Genomic DNA, 14,686 nt, shown 5'->3' on the forward strand with positions numbered 1-14,686 from the left:
TTTGCTCAGCGTCATAAAATTAACTTGTGCACATGCAAAGATATAAACGTTTTTATTATAGATGAATGTCTTAAATGATAAACCAGAATACATTAAAAAATAAACGCTTAATTAATTTCGGCATACGGCAAATGAGCCCACCTTGCTCTGATGGGTGTCTGTATAACGTTCGGGAAAGGAAAGGCGGCTGGGTATAGTGCTGACCTAACCATTCCTTAATTTACTGTTGCCAAAAAAAACATGTTCTTAATCTGCCTAATGCCATGAATCGCCAGGTCTAAAGGGGAATTTTTTCTTTAATAATTTAGCAGTGTGTCAGTCCTTCTTTCCGTCATTCCGTCATCGCTATAGAATCCAGAAATATAAAAGTAAACAATTCATACCGTGTAATTTTCTTATTATATATAGGGTCTATTTATGTAACGACAAAAATGTTTTGATTGTTGACAAAGTTTGTACCCTTTTGCATACGTAAACAAAAGAACGTAAAGCAAATATTGAATACACCCACATTGCTAAAATATATTAAACGGATCAATGTCAATTAATAGTTTTGCATAGTTTCCTAGAAAAAATTGATACATTTTAATAACAGTAGGGCTGCTAAAAACTAATTAATTAAAACGTTTAATAACAAATTTAAAAAGAATTCAACTCACGCTAAATATTGCTATTAAGATGAGGACAAATTGCGCGGAAGGTAGGTAGAGCATTTTTGTTGGAATACAAGGCGGTTTGTTTGATATAGCCGTTTGATAAAGCGTTTGCGTTTGTGTTTTGCTTTTGTGTTTGAGTTTGTGTTTGTGTTTTCGTTTTTGGTTGCATTTCTATTTGCGTTTGTATTTGCGTTGGCGTTAGCGTTTGTGTTTTCGTTTGTGTTTTTTTGTGTGTTTGTGTTGTCGTTTGCGTTTATGTTTGCGTTTGCGTTTGCATTTGTGTTTAGTTTTGTTCTATTCCCAAGTTGGTACACTTAAACAAGATTCACCGTGGCGGAACACGGGTATACAGCTAGTGTCTTATATCAGTAGATCATTTAATCAAGGGACTCTCCTTCTTTGGTAAAAACAAATATGATTTTCCTGCCAAGTCCCAAGTCTTAAAAAACAAAGTTACCTCCCCTAAAAACAGTAGTTTTGGGCGCTACTAACTATTGATCTAACTGATAGTCTTTTTTTTTCTGTAGAGATTCAACAGCCATTGGTCAGACATCATACGAGAACTGGCAGGTCGAAGTGTTTCTAGCCAGACAAGCGGCGCCAGAAGTCATCCATTTTCAATGGAAATTATTATAAAATACATTTTTCATAAGAAAATTTTTTCTGGAATTAAATTGTTTCTTGTCTTTTAGTGTATGAAAAGTGAAAGATTATACTTGTAAAAGAGAACACAAATTCTGTAAATAAAAAAAAACAAAACATTTTTTTATTTGACACGTAAGCCAAGAGTGTTTTATTAGAGCTAGATTGATAGATCGTTCATTGGCCAATCTGCTCAGATCCGCTTAGAGCTTCGTCCTAAGGACTTAATTCTCTATAGAGTGTAGTAGAGATTTTTCGAGAAAACCCTTAGTACCAGAAATTTTTTTTTTACTTTCTCGTATACCAAGTATAGAGGAAGTATTGCAAATCGTGTAAAAAAAAATCGAAATAGAGATTTTCACAAAATCGACGTTTCACACCTCCCTGAGTCGGAAAAACATAGTTTTGCAATTTTGTCCGTATGTCTATGTGTGTGTATGTATGTATGTGTGTGTATATCTGTGAACCCGATAACTTCAGTACCGTTACAGCTAGGTTCATGAAATTTCATATAAAATCTTCATATTAAATTTGTAGTTTTGTATCAAATTTTCAGCGATTTCAGTTAACCGGAAGTAGTAATTTACGCTATATCCGATTTCTCAAAAAAAAAAATCGGTTTTGAAAGGGGGGGGGGGGGGAGTTACAGTTATGATTTGTAATATGGCGTTGCTAAGCAGATTTAATATAGAAAATAACGTCGACAAACTGGATTACTGTAAACGGTTTTAAAATTAATATTAACCGAAATTTGCTGTGGGCAGAATTCGCCCTCTGCAAACAAACACAAAATCCCGCAGACCCGACAACTGTGGAAAAATGTTGCTTCCCTTGAAATATAGACATAAAAAAAAAACAAAAAGAAAAAAAAAACATAGATCTAGTTGCTTCCCCAAAGCAACCAAAAAAATGTAGTTGAAAACATTGTGAGAGCTAAACATAACCAATACAAGTTAGTTGCCTCCCATGTAAATGAAGTAACACAAACAAATGTGTTGCCTCCCCTGTTCTGTGTTCAGACATCAATAGCTTACAATGGTCGCATATCACTTTATCAACAGAAGACTTGAATGCACTGACCTATAGACAACACGTTCTACCCGGCCAACGAAGGTCACATGGTCTCAGTTCTCTAAACGGTACCAAAGCGTCGCCACATTTTCAAATGGAATGACGGGAAAAAATCGATTCACTTTGTGAAGCTCACTTGAAGTTTAAGTATGTGGAAACTTATCGTTAAAACGCGAATAATATAGCCCTTACAGTACTCACCAGCTCCAACTTAAAATGCAGATTGATTAAAGCACACACACACACACAAAGCCACAGAAACACACAGACACTCACACACAGACACTCACACAGACACACACATAAATATATATATATATATATATATATATATATATATATATATATATATATATATATATATATATATATATATATCGACGAATGAAGGAATGGTGTGGTCAACACTATGCCCAGACACCTTTACTTTTACCAACATGAGTCAGGTACCCATTAGAGCTGGGTGAACTCAGGTGTGTTCTGCAGTCCCCAATACGGAGCTAGATTTGAACTCGAGACCGAATGCTCTACCATTCGACCAAGGGGTTTCCTATCTATAAATATAGTCCATGGAGTATATATTATTATACCTAATATATATATATATATATATATATATATATATATATATATATATATATATATATATATATATATATATATATATATATATATACAATTAATAACCGGAACAGCAGTACACTTTTACAAGGCTTAAATAACAATCACTTCTCAAACTGTTCACCTCTCCACCGACCAGACCATTCCTAACTCCATCTGTCACCCCTTCCCCTGCTCACTGCAGATCTCCGTCTTTTGTCGTCTGGCCAGCAGGAAGCCGCTAAACGCCCCAGCCCTTACTCTGGCACCTTGCCATTAAGTACATCTGGTAATAGAAAAGATAACCCAGCCACTGGGTTGAACAAACCCTGCCCAGACAGATCGTGCTAAAACTGGACACCGAGCCAAACTCGTTTGTCTTTTTTTTTCTCTTTTGGCTGTAAAACCTAATCGCAGACAGTAAATCTGGGGCAGAGAGATATTATTTAAACATCTGATCCAGGGGGCTTCTTGTTACCATGTGATTTATAACCCTTTGGCTCTTGCATGTTATTTCTCGATCAAACTTACAGGATAAAAAATACATCTGCAATTTTGTTGCGTAGCCCACATTATATAACAACACGAAAAACTTTCCTACGAGAAAATGTTTGGATTAAACTGTGTGTTTACATTGATAATATAGTTTGGTTTTGTTTGATAAATATGTTAGTTTACTAAAATAAAATAAAATAAAATTAAAAAATCAGTGGGATATATAAGCATGCAACATAAAACAATCGTTTACTCCAGTTTATGAGTGACTACAATATTCCTTCATCATTATCGCCCTTACTCCTTCCCGCCCTAAGACACATTTGGCAGATGAAGTAGAGTTCATCTGTTTGAATGACCAAGGGGAGAGAAAGCTCAGCAATACGCCCAGCGGCCTTATTGTCCATTCCGTGAGTCCGGTACCAACCACAGTTGGATGGACGTAGGGACGTCCTACAGACTCGAGCCCAGGCAGGATCCGAACTCGAGACTTACAAGTTAGTAGTCGTAAGCCGCCCTTTTACATCTATTTCTTACTGGAATTTAAATATTTGCAAAATGGGCTAAGATAATGTATTAACTCTATGTCAATCGTAGAACATCAACACACACACACACACACACACACACACACACACACATGCGCGCGCGCGTACGCATACAAACACACCCAACTTGGATAAAAGGAAAATAAAAAACACGAAAAAATAAACCGGGAGTAATCTCCCCTAAACTTTCTCGAATATTCTTATAAAACACTACGGGGGATGGAAACTCGGGATATAGACATTATTGTTAATCAATTTTTAATTACTTAAACTTTTTAAAATAGAGTAGAACCGCGTAGAAAAAAGAATTGCGCACCATGTGAACGCCAAACAAAATGTGTATAATAGTGCGGAATATTATTAGTCTAATATATAAAGTTCAATTCTGTTTGTGATCGCGGAGAGCGGACGGACGGACGGGCGGACCGAGGATTCCAAGGTCTAAAGTACTTATCGTCTAAATTCATGATTTAAAAATTATTATTGAAGGTGTTGTAAAACAGTTTTTATTTTTCAAACTTTCGGTAATATTGTCAACATGTCCATCAAACAAAATTTAAAAAAATGTATCACCTTTCACAAAAATTTTAATTATTTACATTTAGTGTTTTATAACTCCTTACGTCCCTTGATAAGTTAGAAAAACACAATTACTTCCCTTTATAAAAAAAACAATACACGGGGAGGAAAAAATGTACCTTTTATTACTTTGTTTTGATGTTGGATTTTTTTTTTACATAATTAGCGTGGATTCATCAAGTGAAATGTGGTAGATATTTTAAATACTGCCTTTTATTTATTGTATACACTTAACGTACTGTTTTCTTCTCATTATTTTTATTCAAAGACAGTTAAAGTAACAAAAGACATCTTTATTCGGGAACGGAAATTCCCGCAGGTTATTATTTTTGTCTTTTTTTGCGCATTCGTTTTTGTCTGTCTTTTTTGTCGGTAGCACAAGAAAGCTGTTTTATAGACAACTGCACCAAACTACAAGAAGATAAACCATTTTATAATACTAGCCGTCCAGGTTTGTGTTGTGTTTGTGTTGTGTTTGTGTTTTGTTTGTGTAGTGTTTGTGTAGTGTTTGTGTAGTGTTTGTGTTGTATTTGTGTTGTGTTTGTGTTGTGTTTGTGTTTCTGTCGTGTTTGTGTTGTGCTTGTGTTTATGTTGTGTATATGTTGTGTTTGTGTTTGTGTTGTGTTTGTGTTGTGTTTGAGTTGAGTTTGTGTTTGTGTTTGGTTTGTGTAGTGTTTGTGTAGTGTTTTTGTAGTGTTTGTGTTGTATTTGTGTTGTGTTTGTGTTGTGTTTGTGTTTTTGTCGTGTTTGTGTTGTGCTTGTGTTTATGTTGCGTTTGTGTTGCGTTTGTGTTGTGTTGTGTTTGTGTTGTGTTTGTGTTGAGTTTGTGTTTGTGTTGTGTTTGTGTTGTGTTTGTGTTGTGCTTGTGTAGTGTTTGTGTTGTGTTTGTGTTGTGTTTGTGTTGTGTTGTGTTTGTGTTAGTGTTTATGTTTAGTTTTGTCTTTGTGTTTGTGTTTAGTTTTGTTCTGTTCTTAAGTTTGCATATTTAAAAAAGAGTCACTGTAATGGAGCACGGGTATACAGCTAGTACTTTATAAATTCAAATGCGCTTTTTGAAAAATCGGAAAGAACGTAAATTACTACTTCCGGTCAACAGAAATTACTCAAAATTTGACATAAGGCAGGGAATTAGATCTTTTACTTATGTGAAATTTTATTTTTAGCTAGGCTTTTGAAAAATTGAAAGTAGAAAACGTTCCACTTCCGGTTATCGGAAATAGCTGAAAAGATTTTGTGTGTGTGTGAATATGCTGAGGCAACTCTTCATGTCTTTATTGCGTTTGCATTTTTAAAAATTTCGCCCAGCTCTCGATTGTTAATTCTCATTATGGTTATTTTTCCTTAAGAATTATTGTTCCATCTATTCCCCTCCCCCTTTCCTTCGATCGACAGTCCCTTTTGTTTTACACTGAAGTACGCTTGGTCCTGAAAAAATATTTGATGATAGAATATGAGATATTCGTTAGAAACTTTTGTGCTTCAATTATTTGCGTGATACGGGTCGGTAACCATTTGTACCAGACACGGGTCAATAACGTATCGTACAGGATACGGACGGGTCGGTAACCTTTTGTACACGGGTCGGTAACCTTTCGTACCTTTTTATACACCTAATTGAACCGGTACTTTGTTATTATGTTTTCACCGAAGTAGAGTGCAAAACAATTTTACGTCACCAAGAATCACTCAAAACTTGAAAGAGGCTTACCTATACAATTCAATACGTACATATAAAATCTCATCCACTAGCTGAAACGGCTTTCAAGATATCGTTATTTGAAAAACAAGGTAATTAAAAAGTCTAGTGACAATTTTAGCGCAATTTCCTTATGTTATCTAAAAATAGCTCTGTCGTAGCGTAAATCAAGAGCAGGTTAGTAAAACCATTGGTTAGTTATTAAAACGTTTTTTATTAATTTTTTTTTCAGTATTTTACATGTTTTATTTACAATAGAGTTACATGACTAAAAACCATTGCGCGCCTAGCTACCGAACGTGATGGCGCAGCCATTGAACGTGATGGCGCAGCTATTGAACGTGATGACGCGTGTGGTGTGGTTGGAAAAACATGTCTACTAATTCGGTCCAAATTTTAATTAATTCAAAATTTTTTTTGTGACCAAACGAAAGGATATTTTTGAAAACTTTCTTCGTCAATATTGTTCTAAATTATGGCAGGAATCGATTGGTTCATGTTTCAAGTCGCTAAGTTGTCTGGTTGCCGAAATATGGGCCAAAAACTGCATTTTTTCGAGTTTTTTTGGCTTTTCCGGGAAATCCATGAAAGAAACCCGGATTTTTTATGGCCTATGTTCATCCTTGTAACTTGCTTAACATAATTGCTTTTGGAACTAGTCCTCGATATTGCTTCGTTGAGGAGGAGATACGACTTAAAGCTGCGGACACATCCAATCATGCATCGAGAAATGAAGGATTAATAAACGCAATTCTCCGGAATGGAAATTGCGCTAAAAAAATCGTTAATAGTGTGCAGCAATACTTTCAGATATTTATTTGAAGTCAATTATAAGACGGAAAAAGAAATTGTGTTTCTTGGGCGTCCGCGAATTCTAGTGATAAGCGCTTCGCCCAACGATTCAAGCTAATACACCTGGGCGTTTAACTTCCGTTGACGTGAATCACATCGTGACCGTGATCTCCTATCTGATATGTTGAACATCGTTGGATGTTTTTACCTACCATGATGTGTTGAGACTGCAGGTGTGGAGTCAGTGTCAATGTGTTGAGTTTAGCGCTGGTGTATTGACTCCTTATCGATGTTTTAACTGGCGCTTTTGATGTTTAGATACCTATACTGTAGAGCACAACCTTGAGCTTTTGAAATCATCTTCAAATCCCAACCAAAGTTGTAATATACAATATTGGAAATCGAGAAATGAAAAACGGTTATCAACACTTCGATAGGGATTGCTGAAGCCATTTAAAAATCCGCGGATATTTGGGTATAGTGTTTGGCCACATTATCCCCATGTATGCCTAGGATGTAAAACAGATGAACTCTACTTCATCTGCCTCATGTGCCTTGGGCACAAAGGGGAAAAATGGCGATAAAAAATCCGCGGATATTTGGGTATAGTGTTTGGCCGCATTATCCCCATGTAAGCCTAGGATGTAAAACAGATGAACAATGTGTAATTTAAATAAAATTCCATTTTCAAACAAAATAAAATTAAAACAAATCCAGCAGTTACAGTAAGAATAATTTCAAAAGTTTAAGTTTCAAGAAAAAAATATAACCAACAAAATTAAATAAAACGGACACCGAGAGGAAAAGATCGTCAAGTTGAGAGAGGCTGAAATGGAGAGGCGTCCCCATAATATTATCTTGTTCTATCTCCCAAAATGTAGTTTTGAGAAAAACGCATTTAAAGTTTCATGGGGTCTGATTTACCAATTACAAATATTTTAAATCATTTTTTTTATAAATTGGTAAAGGGCATTAAATAATGAGCATTGAAGCTATTTTAATGACTTTATGTAGCAATAGAAGCCCGAAATAATTATTTTTCACTTTTGGGATAGAACAAAATACTATCAACTAAATCATGATAAGAAAATTGTATAATGTTCTAAGTCAAATTTTGTTTTTTTTACAGCCAGTTTCAACAGATTTCCAGAAGTGTAATGCACTTTTTTCTGAGTAATAATATACTTCTGTATGAGTAATATCTTCTTTTTGTAAATCTGACTGTCCTTGGTAATTAATTTTCACTTTTTCCATGGCAAAATTTATATATTAGAGTAAATTACATGACATGTAATGTTTTTACAGTTCTTTATAAGTGGGTCTGTGCATTAAAATGTAAAGTTTATTCTGCAACTTTGGGTTATCTGCATACATTAACATACATTAAAACAATGTCAAATTGAAAAGCTTATAGTAGAGTGATCGCTTGCATTATTGTGATGTATAGTATTTATTTTCTACTTTTTAGTTCAATCAGAAAACGTGGGTTTTTAAAAACTTTTTTAATGATAATTATTTTCTACTTTTTAGTCTTTGTCTGTTTGTTTGCATTCAAATATTGCTATCGATTTTATCTTCTCGCATTCATTTTTGTTTTGGGGTAAACGAAGACAACTCGTAAAAAACACGTGCCTTTTCCAATTTGCATAGGTTTGTACACAAACACCGCGTGACCACTACTCAGTAAGCCAAAAGAGGGAGAGTACCGAACCTTGTTTTCATCAAATTACAATTACTGGGTTATGTCCCTTTTTGCCAAGTTTTTTGTACAAATATATAAGGGTGTAAAATGATCAATAAAATGTTTCCATGGATCAATTTAGTAATAATAACAATTGAATATTCTATTGTCATCGGAAACAAAGCTTCCCTGAAAATTTCAGCGCGCTAGCTAACTGGGAAGTGCCCGAAATTTCGATCGCAAGATTTGATTGGAGAACCAAACAAACACACAAACAAACAGACGCGAAAGCAAGTTAAAGAAAACGTGGGAAAAAACCTCTTTATAGAGTGCTGCAATACTTTCAGATATTTATTTGAAGTCAATTATAAGACGGAAAAAGAAATTGTGTTTCTTGAACGTCCGCGCATTATAGTGATACGCGCTTCGCCCAACGATTCAATAAATACACCTGGGCGTTTCAACTTCCGTTGACGTGATGATCGCCGATGCGTTGAGCACCTATCTGATATGTTGAACATCATTGGATGTTTTTACCTACCTGCTGTGTTGAGTTCCGCTAGGTGTGAAGTCAGTGTCAGTGTGTTGAGTATAGCGCTGGTGTATTAACCCCTTATCGATGTTTGGCTGGCGCTTTTGATGTTTGGATACCTATACTGTAGAGCACAACCTTGAGCTTTTGAAGACATCTTCAAATCCCACCCAAAGTTGTAATATACAATATTGGAAATCGAGAAATGAAAAACGGTTATCAACACTTCGATAGGGATTGCTGAAGCCATTAAAAAATCCGCGGATATTTGGGTATAGTGTTTGGCCGCATTATCCCCATGTACGCCAAGGATGTAAAACAGATGAACTCTACTTCATCTGCCCCATGTGCCTTGGGCACAAAGGGGAAAAATGGCGATATAGAAAAACATGTTTTAAAATCTATTTTAACAATGTGTAATTTAAATAAAACTCCATTGTCAAACAAAGAAAAATTAAAACAAATTAGGCTGTAACAGCTATAATATTTCCAAAAGTTCAAGTTTTCAAGAAAAAAAATATAACCAATATAACCAACCAAAAAATATAACCAACAAAATTAAATAAAACGGACACCGAGAAATGCAACGACGAAAGAGGAAAGATCGTGACGTTGAGAGAGGCTGAAATCGAGAGAGATTAAAGGTAGAAAACGTAATCGAATCTGGCGGGGAAACAAAGAAGGGACATGACTCTGCAAAGGGGAGGGAAGCGAGCTTGAACATGAGAGGAAAAGCAGGCTTGTATGAAAGAGTGCAGGGGGGGGGGGGGAGAATTATCGACAGAGACACGAGCTTCTATGATCTATAACAGTGAGATATTTTTGCGCCTCTCTGATCTATAAAAATGGGAAAAAAAACTCTACTTCATCTGCCCCATGTGTCTTGGACACAACGGGGAAAATGGTGATATAGAAAAACATATTTAAACAATGAGTAATTTAAATAAAAACTGTCATCTGGTGCTAGGGCCTTGTCGTGGCTTGGCAGCTTGTGTACCCTGACGACCCCCAGAGCTATACCAGCGGGAGTGTCAACTCCTGGTAGGTTCAACCAAGCTGGGAAGGTCTGCGCGGGTAGGGATCAGACGAAAGCTAGCACCCTGGTCCTCCAGGTTGGGGGTTGAGCATAAGGTCAGCAACCTTATCTCGTAAAACAATTATCGCTACAGAAACGTAGACAAAGAGAAACAAAGACAGCTCGGACCAAGGGAAGAATGGATCACCCGATGGAGAATTTATGAAGCCGGGTGGTGAAAGCCATTATGTATTGGAAACTACCAGGTCGACCACCAGGCAGACCTAGAAAGACCTGGAGACGTGACCTGGAAGAAGACACCAAGAAGATTGGATACACCTGGGGACAGTTGGAGAGACTAGCCCTGGACAGAGACGTCAGGAAAGCTCTTGTCAGCGGCCTATGTCCCAGTAGGGATGACAGGCAAACACACACAATTTAAATAAAACTCCATTGTCAAACCAACGCAGGACCACTTTCTGTCATGTTCTTTTTCGCATAATCAGAGTATGTTCGGCATTTGGTGGTCGTAACTTCCTGAGACACCGCCCGGTTGTGATAGAGCGTATATACCTGTCCATCGGTTGTCGTAGCATGTATATCCAGAGACCACCATGTTGTCGTAGCACGTAGTCACTAGAGCCATCCAGTTAACACGTAATTACAAGAGACGATCCGGTTGTTGCAGAACTTATTTGTTTTATAAGAAGCCTTCACGACAGGAAAACTCAGTTTTTACAAATAGTTTCCAACTGGATGGAAAAACTCATTTCATACGAGAAGTCTCCAACTGGTCTCTGGACGGAGAGACCTTCAGGTTGTCGTAGCACGTAATTTAACAGAGACCGTCTGATTGTTCTGGCACTTATGTGTAGGGTCGTAACAGACGGGAAGACTCAGTTTTTTACGATAAGTCTCCAATCGCTCTCTGAAATGAAACCATCTGGTTGTCGTGGCCCGAAATTAACAGACACCGCCCGGTTGTTGATACACTTTTTAAAAAAAAGATAAAAATGTCTAACTGGTTTCTAAAATCAGATTGATTATAAGTTCCCCAAAGAAGATGGAAAAACTCTAAAATCAGACAAATTATAAAATCTCCAATAAGACGGAAAAACTCTAAAATCAGACTGATTATAAGTTCCCCAATAAGATGGAAAAAACTCTAAAATCAGACTGATTATAAGTTCCCCAATAAGATGAAAAAAACTCTAAAATCAGACTCATTATAAGTTCTACAATCAGATGGAAAAACTCACTTTATATAATAAGTCTCCAACTGATCTCAGGTATTCAAAACAGAGACCGTCTTGTTGCGTAGCACTGTTTATCGGTCTCCGTCAGGTTGTTAAAGCACTATTTAAATAGAGACCGTCCATTCATGAAGCTGGTACTTAACAGAGACCGTCTATTATGACGCGCAGGCTTAGTTAATACCACTGCTGTTATGTGACGAGCAGACTCAGTTTAAATGGAAGCCCCAGCAAGACGTGCAGCCTTGTTTATAGGAAGCGCCAACAAGACGAGGAGGCTCAGTTTTTACGAGAGTCGCCAACAAGACGGAAAGACTCGGTTTTTACGAAGACTCCAACTAGACATGGGAACTCGGTTTTTACCAAAACTCAAACTAGACGGCCGGAGTGGTCTAGCGTTAGAGAGCTGGACTGCTAACTCGTAAGTCTCGAGTTCGAATCTGGGTTCAAGTCATTAGACCGTCCCTGAGTCCACCCAACTCATTTTAGGGAAAGTAAAGCCGGCTGGGCATAGTCCTGACCACACTATCTCTTCATATGCCAAGGCCACAGAAACAAGTGAACTCGACTTCACTTGCCCTGTAGACCGCCAGGTTTGAAAAAGAAAATTTACCATTGTGAAACAAATAAAAACTAAAACAAATCCAGTTGTTACAGTTAGAATATTTTCAAAAGATCAAGTATTCAAGAAAAAATATAACCAAAAAAATAAATAAATAAATAAAACGGACACCGAAAATGCAGCAACGAAAGAGGAAAGATCAAGTGAAGTTGAGAGAGGCTGAAATCGAGAGAGATTAATGGAAGAAATCGTAATCGAATGAAGGCGGGGAAACAAAGAAGGGACATGACTCTGCAAGCTTGGATCAAGATCCTCAGAAAAGGGGAGGGAAGCGAGCTTGAACATGAGGGGTTGTGGGGGTTGTGGGAGGGGAGGGGAATTATCGACAGAGACACGCGCTTCTATGATCTATAACAATGACAAAGGAAATGATAAAACAGCAACCAAGCCATGTTCAGTTATCGGTAAATTTTGACAGCAACGTTATGTTTCTATTATCGATTACTTTCAGCTTGGCTAAAGAGAATATTTTTGTTTTTAGTTTTATGTATATTATAAATGAGTTTGTACTTAGATCTAAGGTCGTTGAGTTTGTGTATTTTTTTTACACAAGGAAAGATAATTCAGTCAAACTTTACTGAAAATGGAGATAACTGTTTTAGGGTTTAAAAAAAACAATTAAAATAAAAAAAAAATAAAAAAAAAACAAAATCTCATCCACTAGCTAAAAAGGTACTCAAGTTATTGGTATTTGAAAAAAAACCTGTTAATATAATGTTGCGATACTTTCAGATATTTATCGGAAGACCGAAAAAGAAATTGTGTAACCCTGGACTATTACATTTTTCAAAAGGGTAAACATGGTGACCTATGGGATAGCGTGGCCTAACAGTAGAGCAATAAACAAAAACAGGTGAACTCTACTTTACTTGCTCCATAGACCGTCAGGCTTGAAAAGAAAAATTGATTGTGTGGGTCACTCCAAACCGGTTGACCATCAACCGGATCCGGCTGCCGGCTGGTGAACAAATACATTACACAACACCAGCAAAGTACACTTGGAAATCGGAAAACCATAAGGTCACTTCTATCAGCGAGAGTGTCTTCCCCTTCCGAAATGTTTGTTTTGACGAAAAGGGGCATCACTTTGTCCTTGAGTTCTTTAACTTTTTATCTCCCATTGAAAGGGCTCTATCAAGTGTTACTACGTTCGTCGATATTAGGGAAGACACTTTAAAACAATGCCCGTTCGTTGTATTTTATTTATGTTGTAAATAATACAAATTTTTTAAAAGTCTTCAAACGTGCTGCTTTTAAGTTATAAATAAAACACCCCAGGAGTGTTAGCGGGTTGAAGGCGTATGCACTCCACATAAGAACAGTTAAAATAAGACGGCGCCTTTTTTGTGTGTAAAATTTTCAGTTAAAAATGAAGAACGAAAAGTTTAAGCCTTTATTATGCTCACGCCGCCCCACCCCTTCCCCAAAACCTGCATACGCCTCTAAATAAAATATGTATAATAACTTTTATAATGACAAGCTTTTAATATTTGAATTCCATAGTTTTTTGTTTTTTATTCGTTACGTAAATCTTGTTAACACATTACGATAATTATTAAAAAAAGAAAGAAAAAAGTTATGCAACAGTTAGATCCAATGTAAACTTAATGTCACTAATATTCTGTTACAATTTAATTTAAGCCAAAAGTTATCCGCTTACGTTAGCGAAGGCATCAGCTTTAAAATTCTTAACATTCGCAAACTTTAGTAACTGTGTACTTTACATTAACTTTTTAATGATTAATTTAATATCTAAGTGTAAATTTAAGTAGGTTTGCCTTTTTATTGGAGATACACTTATACTATAGGCTACATAAAAAGAAATATATTTATTCAAATAATGGGCTAACATTTTATTTTAAAAAGTGCAAATGATAAGAATCAGACATTTAATGAGAGAGACTTAAGAGAAAGATTGTGAAATACTTCATGACGTGTTGTGAGTTATGAGAAAAGCTTACAACAGACATACACACTATGCAGAGGCGTAGCGAGGGGGGGCTGGGGGGGGGGGGTGCGGACCGTACAGGGTGACACCATTTAGGGGGGGGGGTGACACAAAGGCAAAAAATAGTAAAATATATAGAGAAAAATTTGAGGGGGGGGGGGGTGCAAATCGAAAGTACAAGGGGGGGGGGTGCAAATCTAAAATTGAAAGTTTGTCCTCGGGAAGAGTCGCTACGCCTCTGGGGGGGGGGGGGGTGACACCATTAAGTGCCGCACCGGGTGACATCCGAACTCGCTACACCAATGACACTATGTACCTATACGTTTCTATGATAACTTTGTGTAACAAAGAAAGTACTTGTTACAGAAAACATCAATTTTATACATTCAACCCAGCCAACTTGAACCCAGAAGAATAAAATAAAACAAGTTTTAGATAAAAATCAAACCAACTGCGGTTATATCGGAGACATCTTGAAAAGGTCAACCTGTTGGCAGGGCGCCAGTATGGCTTTATCTTTACAGCTATTGTGTACCACGGGAATTGTGGTCCAACT

Source organism: Physella acuta, unplaced genomic scaffold, assembly GCF_028476545.2.
Source record: "Physella acuta isolate Inbredline_101_S28 unplaced genomic scaffold, ASM2847654v3 ptg000910l, whole genome shotgun sequence".
Lineage (NCBI taxonomy): Eukaryota > Metazoa > Mollusca > Gastropoda > Physidae > Physella > Physella acuta.